Raw genomic sequence first — 22500 nt, forward strand, 5'->3', positions numbered from 1 at the left:
CTATATCTATATATATATCTATATATTATATCTATATATATATCTATATATATATCTATATATATATCTATATATATATCTATATATATATCTATATAGATATCTATATATATCTATATATATATCTATATATATATCTATATATATATATCTATATATATATCTATATCTATATATATATATCTATATATATCTATATCTATATATATATATATATATATATATCTATATCTATATATATCTATATCTATATCTATATATTATATCTATATATCTATATCTATATATATATCTATATATATATATATATCTATATATATATATATATATATCTATATATCTATATATATATCTATATATATATCTATATATATATCTATATATATATCTATATATATCTATATATATATCTATATATATATCTATATATATATCTATATATATATCTATATATATATCTATATATATATCTATATATATATCTATATATATATCTATATATATATCTATATATATCTATATATATCTATATATATATCTATATATATATATCTATATATATATCTATATCTATATATATATCTATATCTATATCTATATATATATATATATATATCTATATATATATATATATATATCTATATATATATATATATCTATATATATATATATATATCTATATATATATATATATATCTATATATATATATATATATCTATATATATATATATATATCTATATATATATATATATATATCTATATATATATATATATCTATATATATATATATATCTATATATATATATATATATCTATATATATATATATATATCTATATATATATATATATATCTATATATATATATATATATATATATATATATATATATCTATATATATATATATTATATATATATATATATATATATCTATATATATATATATATATATATCTATATATATATATATATATATTATGTACATACATAAACCTATATGTATATTTCTATATGCATATTACATGTACACATATAAAAGTTATATGGAATATATACTGTGATTAAGAAATGTGCTTCCTACCCACATGGTTTTGAGTTCAATCTTCTTGTGTGGCACCATGGGTGTCTTTTACTATAATGCCAGGCTACACAAAACCAAGTAGTGAATTTGGCACATTATATACACATACGGACACATATGGTGAGTGTTGTCCTACAATGCTTTGCCATGAAAAGGCAAATACATATGGCATATGTTTTGATTTGGTAGTTGCATATGAGTGCATGGTATCAAAGCTGTATAAATGTAGGTTTTTCTTGTTGAAGCATGCAAGTATAATGTAGGACAAGTATAACCTTATGAGCATTGAAAATGGTTATATTCTTGCATACTTGGTAAGTGTTGCCTAATAGGAAATCTCTAGTTATATTCGAGATATCTACTTTGAATGGAAGATTGAACCAAGTTATTTTTCTCTTCTGAACTATCTTTTGTGGGTAGAGGATCCGCCATATACATTAATTTGTTAAAAACCACTGTTCTAATCGTTCTTTATAACAGGGTCCATGTCTACTGAAGAAATCTCTTTCCTATATGAATATAGGTTAGTGTCTCTTCTACAATGTTTCATAATAGTGAATGGTAAGAATTCCTGTGTGTACATGTGTAAATACATTATATACATACATACATACAGTCATCTCAGACCTTCTGTATGGTATTTTCCTATTCAACCCTTTAGCATTCAGGTTATTTTGTCATATGTAATACTTATTCACAGTGTTTCGAATTGATCATGCATATTATCTTGTAGTTTCAAATTTTGATCGTGTGTTTGTTTATTTTTACGACATTGTAGGATAGGTGTGAGAAGCCTGATCCGACTGGTTTAATGCTAAAGGGTTAAAGTCTAATGTTCCAAAAGCTAACTGTATTTACAGTGCCGATGTCAAATTCCCTTAAGATTCTTATAAAGTTCTTAAATTCATTCACACTGTGGGTATTTATGTTACTTCAAATTATTGACATGTCATGCCTCTGCAAAGCCTGGGCTGTTGGGGGGGGGGGGGGTGTATACTTCCTAAGAATATCTAACAAATACTCCAATGAAATTGGCAAACTCCATTGTATTTCTTGTGGAGATAGCAATGTTGTTGCTTTCCTTTTTAATCCAGGAATCATCAATGCACAAGAATAACTTAACTTTCATAATTATTCCTAAAGCTGAGTAATTTTAATACGGAACAGTTAAAGTGTACAAAATAATACCAGGTAAATTTGCAAGGCTGCCATATTCTGGACACTGCAAAACCAGTTGATAGCAGTGAGCCTTAAGTTCCATTGACCTAATCCAGTACCTCTTGGTATCAGACCCCGACAACATCAAGGATGTGCTTCTTGTGCCCATTTTACTTTAAGAAGAATTAATTAGCTTGCATTAAGGGTTGGAAAGTAAATTTGATATGGAAGCAGCAGCTTTGGCAATGCAATCCCACACTATCTTTAGCATTCAGATTTCTCTGTCAAATGTAATGCTTGTTTATTCATATTGCTTTGAATTAATCATGAAATACCTCGTAGCTTTGAGATTTCAATGATGTGATTATTCTTATAATAATTATAGTAGGATAACTGGGGTGGTGGTGGCATATCTGGCTAGTTTGAACATAAAACAAGTAGATAATTTTGGCTGGATATGACCAGTTTAAATGCTAAAGGGTTAAACAGCAAATTTCCTTCACATGTTATTTCATGCGTATGTACTAGTGAAGCTGTTAGTTGTGTATAGCAGGACTTGCCTTATGTCTTGTTTTATCAGCAAAATGTGTACTTTCAGTGAGTGTTAGAAAGAAAGATCTATAAAGTGTTTAACTGGAAAGATTTCAACTTCATTCCTACTGCCAAGAATGGGGCTAACTGCAGTCATTAGCTGTGAATACCAACCATAACCTCTACTTCCATATCATCATCATTTAACATCCATTGTCCATGCTGGCATGGGTTGGGTGGTTTGACAAGGACTAGCAAGCTGGGGGATGGGGACTGCATCAGACTCCAGTCTGATTTAGCGTGGTTTCTATAGCTGGATGCCCTTCTTATCACCAACCACTTTACAGAGTGTGCTGGGCGCTTTTAAAACAAGTTAACAAGAATCCAAATGATTGAAAGTTTCTCTCACTTTCATGTAACCTCAAATGCAATTTTGAAAAACTATTAATACAAAATATTAACTTTTACTCAGTACTTTTTCCCCAATCTTTCCAAACCTGTCTTTAGCTTTTACACTATCTTCTGTACTATTCCACCACCATATTATCTTCCAAATAGTTGGGATCTTTCAGAGATCTTGTCCAATTCTTGTTACTTATTGAATGCCAATTACTTCATCCATTTCTCTGCCAATAACATTCCTACTCCACCAAACCCAATGCTATCCAGAAGAATTTGTACCTGTTGAGAGATTGACTTAGATGGATAGGTTTCCACTTGATCCATATCATTAGCAAGTACAGTACTAACATTGTGTTAATTCTGTTTATGCTATTTGGGCTCTCCATTGTATTTGTGACTAAACAATTTTGGAATGGATTTGAGGGAGATTTGGTTGCTATTTCTAACAGGATTTTTTTTCATTCTGTCTGACATTGTTCAACTATTTTGATACCAAATTAACTTGTATCCTGCACCACTGCTTGACAACCAGTACTGATGTGTTTACGTCCCCATAATTTAGCAGATCAACAATAGAGACTGATAAAATAACTAACCCACTCTTCCCATAACCAGCCACTTGACAGCATGGAGTGAGCACATTTTATCATGCTATTAGGATTATAGACAATCATTCATCGAGACTAAAATGATTATAAATATTAATATTCAGATTCCGTTTGCCTTTTATTATTTAGAAATAGATAATGCTTTACTCTGACAACAAAAATAAAAAAAAAATTAAAAAATTCAATGTCAACAACATGATTACAAAAGGAATTATTTTAAGACTAAGGTGGAACCTGATATCTGTCAGTAGTAGAGATTGCAACAGGTAAGAAAAAGCAGATAATGTTGGTGCTTCTAGTTTTAAGCTATGGCTAAATTCAGTATTTATGATGAACTGATTAAACACCCAGCTATTTAGAGTGTAGAAAAGCACATGACTGAATAAATATTCTTATAAAGAATGTGGTAGCTATAAGGATTAAAACTACTTGCTATCAATAAGATTAAAAAAGCTCTAGACAAGCTAAAATCTGATATAAATAACAACTGCACAGTTGTGTGAAATAACAGGAGTTAGTAGTATACACTAGAAGAGTCAAGAAGACTTTATTTTTGACTTTCAATTGAGCAAACAAGCAAAGTTAGGTAACAACAGCAATTGTTATAAAAGAAATGACAAATTCTAAACTATGGCTGTGTATCAATAGTTCACATTATTTCTCAAGCCAGATTTACTTTAAAATATAAATAAAACATCATTTAATTAAATTAAAATACTATTCCATCTGTGAGCTTATAAACCCAAACTGCCCACAAGATTTATCAGCACTATATATTACAAACAGAGAAACTCAATATAATAGCTACTGTCAACCTAATAAAAGAATTTTACAGATTTTCATAAAATATGTTGGAAAAGCAAAATAGTATTTTTATACACTTATAAAAACATGCCTAAATATGGATCTTTCAAACACAAACAATACAAAACTGAGAACAAAGGAGTTGCATTCTTTAGCATTTATACATAATAGGTTTCTTATATCACAATTACATATACACATTCGCACGCACACACTTGCACAAAATACATAGATACACATGTATTAAAGATCTATGATAAAGCAGTTCAACCACAGCTTTTTAGAAAGGCTTCACTGTAAAACTAAACAGATGTAAATAGAACTTTGTATTCTTTTCACAGATTGCTCTAACAGGTTTCCCAGTTTGTTATCACTCAGCAAACAAGTACATATACATGCATATGTGTGTGTGTGTGTGTGTGTGTGTGTGTGTGTGTGTGTGTGTGTGAGTTAATTTCCCTTGCATACCACACCTTGCTCAGTTTTCAAACTAAGACCTATTTTATGTTGCCTGACAATTATATATGCCATCACTTGAAACAACTTCTCCTATGGAAATTCACAGCCAATGTTTAAAATGAAACAGCAAACTTGACTTTTCTACAATGGCTGTCAGTCTCAACTTACTCCTGTGTGAATATTATTATTTACAGACAATCCGACCCCTCTTCAACATAGTATAGCATAAATTTGCACAAGCTTACCTACTCATTCAAACTACTAAATATTTTCACACTAACAACTACCTAATGCTACTTGCTATTCTCCATAAACGAAGTCTTGTAGTTTAACTTTCTCTTAGTCATAGGTCTTGAGATGGCAACGCTTACACTAAAATTACACAAAAGATTGTAACACATGTTAATCATTAACAAATTATCATTAATCAAGAGTGGAATACAAATGCAGGTAGGTAAACAATTGAACAGGTTCCAAAATTTCCCTATAAAATCTTGATTCACAATCTGCTAAAACTTTGCAAACTACCTTTCAAGTCATGATACTTTCAGAATTTTTAATTTCCTGAATGGTGTACCACATATATATTCTCACTCTTTCTTTTCATCCTTCACTTCATTAACCATTACACACTATGGGGTAGAGGTGTGATACCATACAGAAAGATATCCTCACATCTTCCTATTCTCAAGGTATCTCTACACTACTTTAACTCAAATTACCTAAAAACCTAGCTCCAGAACAACAGACAAAAAAAGTAGTAATTACCAAATTAGTCCCTTTTAATTAGCTAGAAAACAAATTTTTAAAATCAAATACTGCTGTTTTATCCAAACAATACACACAATACCTTTGTAAAAGACATGAAAAGACATTATAGAAAAACAAAATTTCACAACCATGTTCTGAAAACACACAGGTTCCATGTTTAGAAAACATGGATGAAACGACAATAGTTTACAGACAATACATTAGATCAGTCTTAGACTTAGCCAATCTTACAGATTTTTATATCTTCACAATGTACACACACCAACTACACAATGAAAGATTGCCTGAACATGGGAGGGCACACGTTCTGGTGGTCTTCCACTTTTAGCCTATTTCCACAAGCAAGCAAGCACCCAGTCACATATACCAAAACCAAAAACAACAGGATCTGAAAATCACTCACCCACTCAATCCAAACAAGCATAAAAAAAAAAAATTCAGAAATAGCTGCTGTAGTTAAGAACAGCTTCATGAGCTCAAAAAACTGTAATAAGATTCACACAACTAACAATTAGTGTAGAAGAACAGCAACTATTATGTTTTGAACAAGTCCATCTTGCCTACCTTCACTGTGGCCACCACCATACTGGACAGCAGAGAGTGCAACACATCTAGGCTGTCACATTGCCCCCATTGATCCATCACCACAAGGTGGATTGCACATTATGGTATTCAGCCAAAGAGAGGTATGATATTAAAATTAGAGGATGACTGAATATATACCATAGAACTGTTTTATCATGGCTGACAACAAAAGCCCTAAACACATTCAAGTTAGCCCTTTAGCATTCAGATTTTCTGTCATATGTAATACTTATTCACATAAATTTCACTTAATCATGCATTATTTCATAACTTCAAGATTTTGATGATAGTTTATTTTTAGAATCACAGAGTATGTTTGAGAAGCCAGATCTAACTGGTTTGAACTTAAAACAGGTAGAATGTATGAGCTGGATATGGCTGGTTTAAAACCTAAAGAGTTAAGCATTATAACAAAATTAGAGTGTGTTTAGGATTTAAACGTGAATCTTGCCGAAACAAGAAAATAATTCAGTTACTTTAATATAAGGAATTATATCCAGGATGTTAGAAAGTATTCTTAAATGGCTAAACATCCATTCATCAGTTTTGTCCTTGATAAAAGAGGTCAAGAAAGTTCAGTTCAGTAAATTCAAATATTCGATTCATTTGTTGAGGTATATATTTCACAAATGGGCATATTTATCAAAAACATTTTACAAATGAATATATCTATGTAAAGCCATCAACCTGAGTATGGTCATGGCAGGGAAAATACAAAGGGTTATTTCTGCTGACAAAACACTTAAAGCGAGGCAGACATATGCAATACAAAATGTGAGATATGGATGCTGATAGTGGAGGATATACAAAGACTGGAAAATAATGGGGTCAGTACACCTTGGTGTACAATTTCAGCATGAATGAACAACTAAGCACAAGCTTGTTGAGAGAAACTAGGCATCAAAAGTATCTGCTGAAACGGCATTATGTCAACACAAATTGATAGACATAAGAATATTGAATAAAGCAAGTACAAGACTGGGGAAGAGGAAGACCAAATACAACATGGCCAGAAGTAGTATGACTTGATCTTAGATTGCTGAACTTCATAAAGGAGACAACAAACAGCAACAAGTAGAGATGCAGCACTGAAACTCATCCAACTCAAAACGGCATTAAAAAAAAAAAAAAAAAAAAAAAAAAGGCATTCTTCAAGCAAAAGAATGCTTTCAGGATTTGACTTCATAACCTTTCAAGACACTAAAGCCTGTTAATATCCCAGAGTCTATACAAGCGTGGAGGTGTGGTAAGAAGTTTGCTTCCTAACCACAGTATGTGGCACCTTGGGTAAGTACCTACTATAGCTTTGAGCTGACCAAAGCCTTGTGAGTGGATTTGGTAGGCAGAAACTGAAAGAAGCCCACTGTGTCCCACCACCACCTGACAACCAATGTTGATGTGTTCAAATCCCTGTAATTTAACAGTCCAGTAAAAGAGACTGATAGAATCAATAGCAGGCTTTAAAAAAAAAAAAACTCAAGGTTATGCCCCAGCATGGCCACAGTCTTATGACAAACAAAGTGTGTTAGGAAACAAAAGTTATACTTTATGAAATGGGTTAAAAATGTTTGACAATGCTGAGAGGAGGAATTTTATGTCAGTGATTGGAATACTAACGAATTCATTAGAAAAGGATATAAAATGTTAATTGGGGGAAAAAAAGAATCAGTCTTCATGGAAAACGAAAATACAAAATAAATTGCTAACTATTTTTAAAAGAAAATTTTAATTCGTTCATCTATGAAAATTATACTTTCACTAGCATTAGTCATTGGACTGTAATACAACTACAGCAGGGGCCTGCAAGTTTGTTTTTTTTTTTAACAAAAAGTACAAACAAAATGTATAAAACGGTGGTAAATTGTGTATAAAATAAACTTTAAAAAAATATTAATGCAAACAGTTTATGAAGTATTGAGGAAAACCAATGCAGTTTGTTGCATACAGGCTCAATATTGAGTATCAAACTTTATGTCAACATCAAGACATTATCCAGACGGGTATCTTAAATAGGTCTTGGCATGCCTCATTTTTTAAAAAAATAATTGCCCTTACAAGATAAATGTTCAAATAAGTAATGATACTTCACACTTGAATGAATATATTTTCGACACGACGCAAGTACTGACACATTCAGAATGAAATTTCCATTTTAGTATGTCATCATACTGCATTTCAATCAATTCTTTTTGATATTTTTTTCCAATGCAGTGTCCACATCCACTTCAAATAATGGTACCAAACAGCAGAAGCTCATTTGCATGCAAGCAAAAAACCAACCAAAGTAAGATGAACATTTTTCGTCATTCTTGGACCAAATTCAGAAAATGCTTTGGATCTTTTTTTTTTTCTTTCTTTTTGTTAAATAGTAGAATGCACACAATTTCCTTTTTGAAGTTGGTATTCCAACAATTGTAGTTCTCTTTCAAACAAAACACTATGACCTTACTTTCCATGTGTCAGCTGATCTCCTCCCCCACCTTCAATTTGTATCAAGATATTTAAATAGGATGCCATAAAAAATGCCAAGGTTGCAAGCCAATCAGAATCACGATAAAATTTTTGCTTTGATGGAATATTGCTATCTTATCATGAAATACAAATACTCTATCCAGTATTGACCTTCAGCTAAGCCAGCCTACATTGCTGAAATAAACCAGATCTCCACATTCAACTTCTGTATTGAACAATAACTGCTGAAAATGACAATGACATACTTCATGAAATAGGACTAGATTCACAATGCCCATAGTATATTCCAATTTCTAACACTTGGTCACATAACGCAATGAATTTTAACCAGTTTCTGTGATTTTGAAGCTTTCCAGTTAACCTTACAGCAATGTAATGATTTTTTTTTCTGTCCCAACAGCTGTAGTGTCAATTAGCTTCAGCAGTTTCATTTTAACACCATTTTCAAGAAAACTTCAAAAACATGCTCTAATAACTTCTCTTCATAGGAATTCAATACCTACACCAAAACACCAAGTTGAGCAAGGTCTCTAAGTCTATGCTCTCATTAAGCATAAGCTAAAGATAAAACAGCAATTTGTTGCAAGCATCACACTTAAACAAGTTAAAACATCTGACATTTTAACTTGTCAGGTCATTTCTGCAGATAGGCTGATAAGATGCAAATAAAGGTTTCTTTTCAGGACAAACTCACCATTACTAGTAAACATTTTTAGACAAACTCTACACCTGTTAAAATGCTTCCTCGTTTCTGAAATACCTTTTGGGATTCATAAATGATAAAATATTTTTTGTATACCACTGCTTTCCTTGAAGAAAAAAAAAAACCCTTACGTTAGTTTTCCAAAAGTAGCCAGTTTTCAATCACTAAGCTTTACCTCACCTTGTTAAAATTTTCATTATGGTGAACCTTGTAATGCTGCCTGATATTTTCCACATTCTTCACAGCAATTTTTCCATGGTAAATAAAACAGACTGGTTTCCCAGTGAGCTGGAAATTGTACTCTGGAGTTCAAATACATGTAGAAACCACCTTACTACATTTTGCCTTCATTGCCAGAAGTGCCTTTTTATTTATGTGCATGCTATTATTCAACTATTTTGCCTGTCTGACTCAAAAGGGTACAGTTTTTCCCTGGGCGAAATATTACAGCCAAAAAGCGTTTAATAACGCACATTAGTCCTTTGGCATTTAAACCAGCCATATCTGGCCCTAATATTCTAAATTGTTTTATGTCAAAACTGACCAAATCTGGCCTCTCACACTTATTCGGCAATGCCATTCTAAAGATATACAATCACATCAAAATTTTGAAGCCACCAGATAGTGTATGATTGATTCAAAACAATGTGAAAAATTAGCATTACATTTGATAGGGTAATCTGAATGCAAAAAAGGTTAAATATTTGACATCAATATTGTTTTGGGCTACCAATCGGAATTCGTCTAGGGGGCGAATCGAGTATATGACTCCGGTGAGCTGAAATAACAGTGAAATATCGATATTTGTCGTTCTTGTTCACCTCCAGGCCGATTCATTTCGTCTGGTTTTGAAATATATTCCGTTTTCAACACACTATATCTCTAAAAGAATTTTCCCTGGACAGAATGTTGCAGCCAAAGAAAGCATTTAACACACATTAAAGTATGCGACGTCGATAATGCTTACTTTACAGAGCTGTTTTTTAACTAGAAATTTAAAATATCTGGTTCATATGATATCAGGGTTATTGCTCAAGATGTCAAGGAAGTACGTGGTATGCCCAACAGTATGTGACCTTGTCAGGGAATCACCATATGGTGAACAAAGAGGGGGAGAGCATTCATGGTCTGGTGTTACACTAGCCCAGTCTACAGAGCGAAGAAAGGTATCCGTAGGATACTTACACCAGTTCTCATTAATATTTACTTACACTACACCACCTCAATAACTACTTATTGGTCTTGGAAAGGAAAAGTGAGCATGAACGAGATTCTGCCACCAGCCCCTATAAATGCGATGTTTAGAGAGCTAGCTGTAACTATATAAGCTTTAAGATTGACAGAAAAATGTTTTCAAGTGCGAGAAAACAATGTAAGTCCAGCGTATAAATTTTTTATAAATGAATTACTAAATAAATGTACAGAGGTTCCTAATCCTACAATATAAATTACCATACATATAATAAAATCCTGCTCGTATAAATCTGACATTCTAACAAAAGCATTTAGATAAGCATTTTTCGTAAGTAACACGTACGAAAATTAATTTAAGCAGAATGTGTGAACAATTTCTTAGAAAGTGAGTCTTTAGTTTCAGTTTCGGAGATCAATATTCATCAATGAGCTACAATCACAACCAATAAGAATACTTGAAAGGTGAAAGTTTCTGCTACAGAAGTATTAAGATATTTCAAAAGTAAATGAAACGGAAAATGAAACAAAAGGTTAAATTTTTTCCCCTTTTTTTTTTTGAAGTTCTACTAGCTCTCACTAATATTTTGACAGTACCATTAACCAACGAACCAACCTTTAAGCTGGTACCAGGCAAAACTAGTGAAATGAACAAATGTAAACTTTGCAACTTTTGATCAACACTAGACATGTGTGTCAGCGTGACTTAATGAACAAGTTTTTAATGCGAAGCTATCAGAGCAAAGAAACAGGTTTAATAATAATTTATTATTAAACAGGTTTAATAATAATCTAATGGAGTTCAACTGTTGTAAAAATAAAATGACTCGAGCTGTGTAAACTGCAGCAAGCCATCATTTTGAAAGGTGGTTGAAACGGATTAGGGTCGAAAAGAAAATTTTTTTCTCCTCCTGATACAAAATCGAGCAGCCAGGCCTCTTACAAAAAACAAATGAAATAAATAAATAAGAGAGGAGGAAGCAGACTGAGAGATTGTACATACGGTACGAAATAAGTCTGAATAAAGGTCACGAACGGAATGCCTGCTCGATCAGGGCCGGCCTGGGGTTAAACCACCACAACAACTATGTTATTAAATCTCCAATAAAGGCGAGAGAAGTTGGGAGTAAGCTGGCAAGATCAACAGGCACACTCACGTAAGCACGTCAAGTACGCCAGGTTGTGTAGTTGTAATGTTCAATTTAACACTACAGGCTCTGTAACAGGCATGACTTTCTCACTTGCTAGTTAAATACATTTTACTGGCAAGCCAACAATTTCTCATAAATCCTCAACTTGATGAAGCACGCAGTGGTATAATAAAATTAATTAGGACTGATGATAGAACAGCATTGATAAAAACGTGTAGCAAGCATGGTCTCGAAAAACAGAAATCATCATTATCAACTCACGCAAATGAGTAAAAAAATTAATGCCGAGAATTTACAAAATCTGACTTCTGTGGTTTAGATGAAAGTTGATTTTCCTTAAGAATGGTATAGAAGAGTACATTGTGTGTGATGAAATAATGTATTCCATTAATAATAAGAGTAATTTTGCAGCCCTTTTTTGGCATAGCGATAATTGATATGTACTGGGGTTGATTTGTTCGACAAAACCCATCAAGGCGGTGCTACAGCATAGCCGCAGTCCAATGACTGAAACAGGTAAAAGACAGATAAAAGTTTGTATGTATATGTTATAAACACAGAGACAAGTATATGCGGATTCGACGCATTCGCCGTATACACGCAATAAAAAGGTATGCATCATATATATTTCACATATAATATCACATATGACGTGATATTTCCCTGGATTTTTACATCCATACCTAGAACGAAAAGAACTTTCAAAAGTTTTATGTCTAACAAAACATTTGAGAAACCAACCATGTTCTTCAATAACCCCAACACGTCAATTCGTTGCAAAAATAATCTATGGGCACAATAGATTTGATCTTAAAAGTTCATCTCGACACGCACAAATGTCATTTTCCTCAACTTCGTTCATTCACATGAAGACCCAACCACAAAACGTCAGAAATGTTTATTTGAAATATAAATACAAAGCAAATCTAGGGGAGAGAATTTCTTTTAAACAGTTAAATTGTTTTCCTCTACCTTTTTATCTATCTCTTACTTGTTCCAGTCATTGGACTGGATCATGCTGGTGTACTGCCTCGAAGGCTTAGTCGAACGAATCGACCGCACTACTTATTTTTTTAAAGCTTGGTTCTTATTCTGTCGTACTCTTTTTGCTGAACTGTGGGGATATAAACTATTAGTTTATATCCCCGCAGTTGTCGAGTGGTGACAAGGAACACACACACATATATACACAGACACACACATGCACGACGGGCTTCTTTCAGTTTCCGTCTACCAAATCCATTCACAAGGCTTTGGTCGGCCCGAGGCTATAGCGGTGGGACCGAACCTAATGTCTAGTATTGTTTATTTACTAAAGCATCCCCGGGGTTACAGCAGAGATTTGCTTAAGGGGTGCTACACAGTGAGCATTAACTCTGAATCATGTGGTGGTGAGAACAATTTTTTTTTTTTAATAATATAACCCTTTTACTACAGAAACCAGATATATCTACACAAAATTTCATTAATCTTAACTGTGGGAAGTAGTTTTATATATCAACCTACTTTTCTGTTGAGATATGTCGAGATTATAGAAGCATCGTGACTTGCAAAAAAAATAACCAATTCTAGTTTACTGTTTCTTTTATTTTTATAAAACATCATTATTGGAATAACCATGAAATTTAATTTCGCAGTGAAAGGATTAAAAGATATATAAAACAAAATAAACACTAAAATTAATATAGCAGCCGTTTATCTTTCCACTTTCCACGCTTCGACATTTAACAGTTTAAAACAATGAAAACTAGAAGAAAATCTAGATTCTCTAAAAAAAAAAACTTAATACTAACTTCGAAGTTAACTACTAAAAATAGTAAAAATTACCAAAAAATGTACTAGAGCTGAAATCTGCCGTCTCAACATTTAATAGAGGTAGTTTGTTGTTTAAAAATTTACCAAATAAACTCTGACGGCAGAACTCACTCCCATTTCCCAGTCAAAATAATCTCGCGGAGCTTCTCTCACTAACCGAAGGGTGAAAAGAAACGTTTATGCGCAGTACTAAATGAATCAATTGATTAAAAGAGGGTACATGAACAGAGATAATACACAGAAAGCAGCTATGTATCTTTTACTTGTATTAGTCATTAGACTGCGGCCATGCTGGAGGACCGCCTTTATATCATAATTCGTTCGATAAAAATTCAAAGCGGTGCTCCAGCATAGCCGCAGTCTAATTACTAAAACAAGTAAAAGATAAAAAAAAAATATTTAAGAATTGTGTCGATAGTAACTTCGAAGTTTCTGCACGCTTAGCTTTCATCGGACGGCCTCAGGCTAAGGCAGGCCGAAACTTCAGAGTCACAGTCAACTTTATTCTTATGTACTCTAAAAGAAGCTCTAAGAATTAAAAAAAAATATACCCGTTTCCAGATAATCCAAGAGAGCTTTGGACTTGAGAGAAAACTAATTAGACTAGGTTTACATTGAGATATAGAAAATAAGAGAAGTGCAAAAAGAAGGATAACGAGGGCTCAACAAGAAAAAGTTGGATTTGTTACATTTGTTTAATAACTCCTATGTTACAAAATCAATGATAGATTAAAAAGAAAATCGTCCGTTTATCAAAATAATACATAAAAGGAAAAAAACGCTTTTCTGTAGTGCCATGGTCACCTACAGAAAACAAACCAATGACGAATGGACGTGTATGTTGTATGTTATTGCCAGACCAGTAAGAAGTAGCAGGCAAATTCCCCTTAAAATCTGATCCTATCATCTTCGAAAAAGGAATGATACATGGAAATAATGGAGAGGAGGACGGTGACGATTGGAACCTGTTCGACCATAGAGTAAACAGCGCCGACCTGGCACTGAATGAACAATACTACCCTAATCTCTCTCCCCAACCTACAGATTCTAAGGATGCATGCAAAGCATACACACACCAAATTGGGACTGTGTCGAAATCACCTACAAAAACACACGCAGATACATACAAGGTGGCAGGCAGGCAGGTTGGGCTGGCTGGCTTAGCTTGCAAGACAGAATTCTAGCTTTTAGCAGCAGCTTCATGTAAACAAAGCCTGTGTGCGTGGTGTATGTATATGTATGGCTGACAGTTGCAAGCAAAGAGGAGGAAAATATATTCATCCGGTGGTTTACAACAGTTATTCGTACTTAAAAGTCATTTACATTTAACGCCAGCAGCAGCAAAGAAAAGTGAGAGACGGAGAGAGAGACAGAGAGAAGAGATACATAGCAACAAGAAGTTTGTGACTTTCATGCCTTGCTGCCAAATGCAAAAGATTTTATCAGAGCGCAAACACAATTTCAAACACGGAATCGGAGGTAGGGGGGAACACAGGTCGATGTCATTCATTCAGTGTGACGCAAGTAGAGAAACTTGTAAATATAAGAAAAACAATGCAAACACGACTAGTTTTAATTCAGCACACTCTCAAGTTGCAGGTCCGATTATTCCAAGACCAAACTAATTAGAATCATTTTTTGGAATTATAGATTCACCATTGACAAGAAACGTCAGAAAAAATTTCCAAAAGAGTCGGTAAAGGAAAGGAGATTGTGTTCGTGACGTTCCCGATATTCAAATGAAGTAATATTTATACCTTAAATAAAACTACATATATACACACATAAGAGGAATGACCACTAAGTGGACATCAATTTTTTACCCTTATTTAAATTATATATATATACACACACACACACACACACACACACACACACACATAAATACTTATACATATACACACACACACACACATACAAATGGAGATGAATACATATAAACGGAGATAAGAGCACTCAATACATATAGAGTTCATTCATCCTATCTTCGAAGTTAACGATTCACGAAGTCGATACTCCGAGTTTCTTGCTTTGTTCATTCATGGTCTGTAATGCATGCTTGTATAAGTAAATACACACACCAGAAATTCTGTTTACGAACATTTAAGCATTTGTATTGAGACCTTAAAGCTAAACTCAGTGTTCTGTATTTTCCATTATAATGTAAGCCCCTTCGATGACGGTCTTGACCAAACTGATTCATAACGGTTGAAACCAGGAAGATAATATCCAAAACAAAAGAACGCAACGCCTGATAGCGAAAACAAAAACGATGCATTAATCCATCTTTACCTCTAAAAGCCAACAGCAAATAGGCACAAGGCCCGAAATTTTAGGAGATGGATAAGTTGATTTCATCGACACCAGTTCTGAGCTGGTACTTATCACATCGATCCCTGAAAGGATGAAAGCCAATGTCGGCATAGGTGGAATTTGAACTCAAAACGATAAGATGATGATGAACAGCAGCTAATGTCAGACAGAAATTTTATATAATATACAGAAAAATGTTATGTATGCGGTGGGGTGCCAAAAATGTAATTAGTTGTTTTGTTTTTTCAAAGATGACCCAATTCACAAATGACAGTAAACACAGACTGCCTGCCATCTTTATGTCACACTATTCAATGAACTAACAATGGGGGTTGCGTTAACTGCCAAATAACACTGAATAAAATATACATTTCTGGCAAAATGAATACAACATATCTAATAAAGTTATGATGCAAAAAAAAACAAGAAATTCAGATCCCTCTCCCTTGGGGCAGAATCACTAAGCAATCCTTTTTTACCAGACAAAAAAAAAGGTAAACGATTAAAAAGGCGGGAAATCGTTGAATATTATATAAAAGTGGGGTAGAAACAGAACAGTAAACAACGATGTCGATGTGTTTAACCTTAACTCTCATACGAAATTCAAATGAAATAAGTCCAAAAACCACTAATTCTATATCGAATATATAGCTGAAATAAAACTATAATTATCCTCGAACTTCCATATATATATATATATATATATATAAACATAATTAAGGGATCAGCAAATATTTGCTTCACCACATACCGAAGTTCAGAAATAGCAGCTAAAAAAGCTGAGACTCCAAAAGATAGCATTACTTGTAACTCACAAAGGCAAAAACATACCGAAGGGCTTGGTAAAAATTATTAATTGTTGATTTATTAATAAATTGATAAACCTTTACCCTTTTAATTTGTGTGTGTATATATATATATATATATATATATATATTATATTACCCCCTGCCTTTTCTTCCAAGATATATATATATATATATATATATATATATATATATATATATATATATATATATATATATATATATTACAATTAAAATGGTAAAGGTTTATCTATTTATTAATAAATCAACAATTAATAATTTTTACCAAGCCCTTCGGTATGTAAACACCATTATCGGTGGAGAACTTTGTGAGTTACAAGTAATGCTATCTGTTGGAGTCTCAGCTTTTTTAGCTGCTGTTTCTGAACTTCGGTATGTGGTGAAGCAAATGTTTGCTGATCCCTTAATTATGTTTATATATATATATATGTATTATATTACCCCCTGCCTTTTCTTCTAAGATATATATATATATATATAATGGAATTGTAATTTAATTTACATGAATTTTAGTCATTCACATTGTGTATATGTGTTTATATGTTAAGGCAGAAAAAATCCCAGTTAATTTGGAAAGAGTATTGCCGATTGAAGAACATCCAGCTGATGCTGTTTGTGTCAATATGGTATTTTAAACGAAGAAAACAAAACTCGCTGTTCACTATAAGAACCAGCATGAAAGACGAGGGGAAACCTGTGCGTGGACGTTTCAATCTACTAGAAATAGAAATCATATCCTAAGAAAAAGAAGGCCCTATTATTATTACATGATGTAGACCTAATATATTTAGTACTGAATAACATAGTCTCTACTCGATCAGAAATGAACAGACCTCAAATTAAACAAACCTCAGCGTTATCACAATTGTTAAAATACAAACTGCAAAAAAAAAAAAAACCCAGCTGAAGTATTATTAAGGAATAAAATTAAAAGCTGTTGTAAAAAAACTGCTGTAAATTCTAAATATATAAACAAGAGAACCACTCCTAGAGTCATTGGCACGTTATACTGATGATATAAGTACCATATTTGGAGATAAGCCTGCATATTGCGAAAGGATATGATACATTGATTGTTGGAATTCCTTACATTAATGAACATAACTTCTTACATTGACAGAAGGTCATATATTAAGAGGGATGTGGTGAAATCGACCCCAAGAAGGTACTTCATTGATACTGACTTAGAAAAAAAAACCTACGGGACGAGACAATACCGTATTTTTGTGGTAAGACGATGCACCGAGTACCTACTACATTATCCAATGTGTCCTTCCTTTTAAGACGATAAGGGTGTGATTTGAGGGCGATGCTATTTTTACCACGTACAGGAAAACCCCGTTGACTCCATAAGTACTTCTGGGATTTGAACTTAAAACAAACGTAAATGTTGCCCAGTATTCTAAATTCGCCAGAAACTCGTCAGCTGTGTTTCTTAAACAATGTGTTTATATATATATATATATATATATATATATATATACACACAAATATTATATACATATGTACACACTATATATATACATATGTACACGCTATATATATATACATATGTACACGCTATATATATATATACATACACATACATTCTATACATATGAACACTATATATACATACACATACATACATATGTACACACTATATATATTATACACATATGTACACTATATATTATACACACATACATTATATACATATGTACACTATATATATACACGTACATTATATACATATGTACACTATATATATACACATACATTATATACATATGTACACTATATATATACACATACATTATATACATATGTACACTATATATATACACATACATTATATACATATGTAAACTATATATATATACACATACATTATGTATATATGTATACACTGTATACGCACACGTATGTCTTCTAGATTAAGACTAAACAGGAGTTTGTTTCCATATAATACAAAAAAAATACATATTAAAAGACTGAAGTGATAGTTATATGAACTACAATTAATAACATGATTACACTACATACAGATAACTTATTTCGACTGAAACCAGTTATCTTTTCAAAAAAAAAAAAGACAATAAAAGGAGATTATGAATATTGATCGCATATATCGAGTGACATTAGGTTAACATGCTGTTAAACTGAGGAATGAATGCATTTAATGACCAACAACAGTTGTTATTTACCCTCTGATCAGCTTCGGAACAAGCGGCGATATGAGATCAGTTATTTGCCGTAGTTATGAAAACTATCCCGTACCTTTTATTAGATATTCTAAGGCTACTTATGGCCAATAAGTAGGGGGAGGGGTCATTTTTACGAAGGAGTGTGTTGCGGGTGAAATTACACTGTTGTTTCTAACAAGTCGAAACGTCTGCTTCAACGCATAACAAGACTCGCTAAACAAGTTCAAATTGAGCGGAATAGGGTGCTAGCCGAAATAAAGTGTCTCCCAGCATTTCCCTGGGAAAAAGTTAACAGTAAATCGAACAGGGGAGTCGCTGACCGACATCACGGGCTGGAAAGTACATTGCAATGCTGATAATACTCAAGAGGCCGGTCAAACTGACCGCTAGCAGCAACAGAAAACATCAATAATAGTATTCGCTCACACAGTATAGGCCAGCCGTGGGCAATCTGCTAAATGGCACGCCTAACGAAAAATTACTTTGAAATTGTTTAGTAGTGCGGCCCTCCCGATTGATGATTGAGCCATGTCTCATGAGGTCCGCTTCTCGAAAAAGGATTTCAGGTACCTGGTTTACACAAACTGGGTACAACAGTTACTAAAACATGTTTTAAATCTACCAAAACATTTGCGTATATGATAATTGTTCCTAAACACAGGCATAGTTCGCAGTTTCTCTGAGTGTACACTGATTCACAATCGAGGATAAAAAGCTTTATGACGAAAAAAAAAGAAATTAAAAATCATGAAGTCTCCTCGAAAATGTCCGAGAAAAACTTCAAGAAATAGAGAAAAAAGATTAAACAAGTGATCAGCAGGTTTGGAACAAAACCAAGATTTTTAAAAGCCTAAGGAAGCATCGAGAACAGGTTATATGTCAGTAATGTCGGATAGAAAAAAACCTAAACAGATGTTATAGGAAATGACTGGGATGGAAATACCCCAAGACCATGTAACAACGCATAGCCACCAGGAGAAGCAGGAAAGAAACGAAAGCAATCTAGAGACATTTTAGAAGGCAACTGAAACCAAGGAGGGGGAGAACTAGGAAACCTAATAGCTGATCCTTCTTCCACTTTTGCTTTCAATCAAACAATCCACACATACAAATGAAAGGGAAATGTGACAGGTAGAGAACCATAAGATGGATGGTGATTATTATCATCATTTAAGATAACAGCTAATGAAAAACTTAGTTGAAATATAATTGAACAGAAAACAACCACAATATCTGTTCGTTCTATGAAAATGGTAAAACCTGGCCTTGATTGGGAAAAGGAGGGGGGCACTAAATATAGTTATTTTGTTAGTGTTTAGTAGCTGACTTGCTGGAACGAAGTACTTACTACTACTGCTATTACAACATTACAGACAACTACCAGCAGTGTGGCACGCAGACAACTCCTAATTTGAACACATTCCTTCCTGCCAACTTTCACACGATACCAACAGGCAAAAAACATTTCACTGTAGTCGAATTGAGAAAAAGACGAAACAAAAAAAATATCACCATATATATATATATATATATATATATATATATATATATATATATATATATATATATATATATGTATATATATATGAAGCCGAATAACAATGTCCTTTATACATTCTGTAATTTCTTTTTTCTTCGATGTTCCTTTAGAGTGGCTAAAATCCTAAATCGTGTCAACTGATAAAGCGTTAAGATCTGTCATTCTTCACAACCACCCACCACATCGAATATCAAGAAAAAAAATTCTTCTTATATATATATATATGAAGGTTGTAAATTATCGCGGTCAGAGAACATATGTATATACATACATGTCCAGATTACCTATAGCTACATAACGGTAGAAATGGTAGAGAGAATCGCCGGCTTACACGACACTCAGGTCTCCAACACAATCACTCCATATGTTTGAGAAAGTTAACATGGCCTACAGCTATTGTTGACGAAGCACTGCAGAATACCAACTTCAATTTGTGCCCTCTCAATCAGTTTTATTAAAGATTGTAAAATTTACGGTTATATTTTACGATTTTTAACTGCTAAGTAGTTTTTCTTTTTAATAAAACGAGCAGCTGTGTGGTTTAAATATCCACTGCCATGAAGAAAATTTGGCCAACTTTGACAAAGATTTGTCACAATGCCCTCCAAGAAGAATAAAAAGGATATGGAAGGAAGACTGCGGGACACATTACACAGGATACTAATATAACAAACAACCATTGGGGGTAACTCAGCAAGGAGCGAGCAACAACCATCTGATGACAAATAGTAGAGAAAGACAGAGTAAAAGACGGTGAGAGAACAAAAAAGCATCTTGGGTAGTCTTAAATATGGCTACCCACAGTCTACCACTGTCTTTCACAAGTGTTATTTTGAAAGGGAAATTATCATTAGTCCTAGAAAATTACAAGGTAACAGGGCAGGCAAGACAAGAAGCTGACACGAACACACTTGGTGGCTTTTTTTTTTTTTTATTATTGTTGTACTTCAAACTCGACAGTGAGAATTAAGTGAAACCATAAGCATAAACAGTAATAATGGACAAGTAACTCAATCACATTTTAAGACTCCCATTGATAATTGATACAATAAAGAAAAGAAAAATTGCTCCCAAAATATGTTAAGTCATTAGTCAGAAATGATCAGATTGTAGATTAAGGTTTTATCTTGTTCGTTCAATTATCAAGAATATTCATTCACTGATGATTTACAATTTACCGCAGTTCAAAATACAAGATAACCTTATTTAGATACCAAATAGCTAGGAGTCTACATCCAACCTCGTTCCAACTCAGTATTTACAGTGAATTTCCCTCAAGTTTATCATCAGCAGTTACAATTAAATGATTACGCACATAGTTTTTTGTTTCTTTTTTTTTTTTTTTTCACCAGCTTTATTTAATATAGTCACTTTTTAAAAAAAAGATTAGTGAATTATCTAAGAGGATTGATATATTTAAATCAACAGTGTGAGGACTCGTAAGCTTTAACTGCATAACGTCTGTGATGTATAATCTAGCCATCGAAGTCCACGATCGATGATGGTGTAATATACATTAAATAAAAAAAATATCTCAAATACATGGAAGTGAACAGTAAAAATGTGAAGAATACGAAAATGTTTATGAATTATAAGTTTATATATTCAATGAGTCTGGTAACTAAAGAATAAAACTTTTAAAGTCGTCGTCTACGAACCAGCTGTTTTCTAACGAGTTTCGAAGAATCGAGAAAACAAACTGTGTTCAATGTATTAGTTATTAATACTGTTAATAAGATTATATTGAACTTTCTAGAAACAGTATATGATATTAGAAATAACATATATATATATATATATATATATATATGTATATATATATATATATATATATATATATATATATATTGCTCAACTTATAGTCAAACTTAAATTAGTAAAACTTCCTTTGTATAATGTAAA

The 22500-nt window shown here is 32.8% G+C and overlaps 1 protein-coding gene across 1 annotated transcript in view; it reads right to left on the bottom strand.

Annotated features, from left to right (window-relative positions):
• The window catches only part of LOC106877274 (RNA polymerase II elongation factor ELL), a 66352-nt gene that overhangs the window by 43310 nt on the left and 542 nt on the right, over nt 1-22500 (bottom strand). The window lies entirely within an intron of this gene.

Source organism: Octopus bimaculoides, chromosome 2 (genome assembly GCF_046866305.1).
Source record: "Octopus bimaculoides isolate indiv1 chromosome 2, ASM4686630v1, whole genome shotgun sequence".
Classification (NCBI taxonomy): domain Eukaryota; kingdom Metazoa; phylum Mollusca; class Cephalopoda; order Octopoda; family Octopodidae; genus Octopus; species Octopus bimaculoides.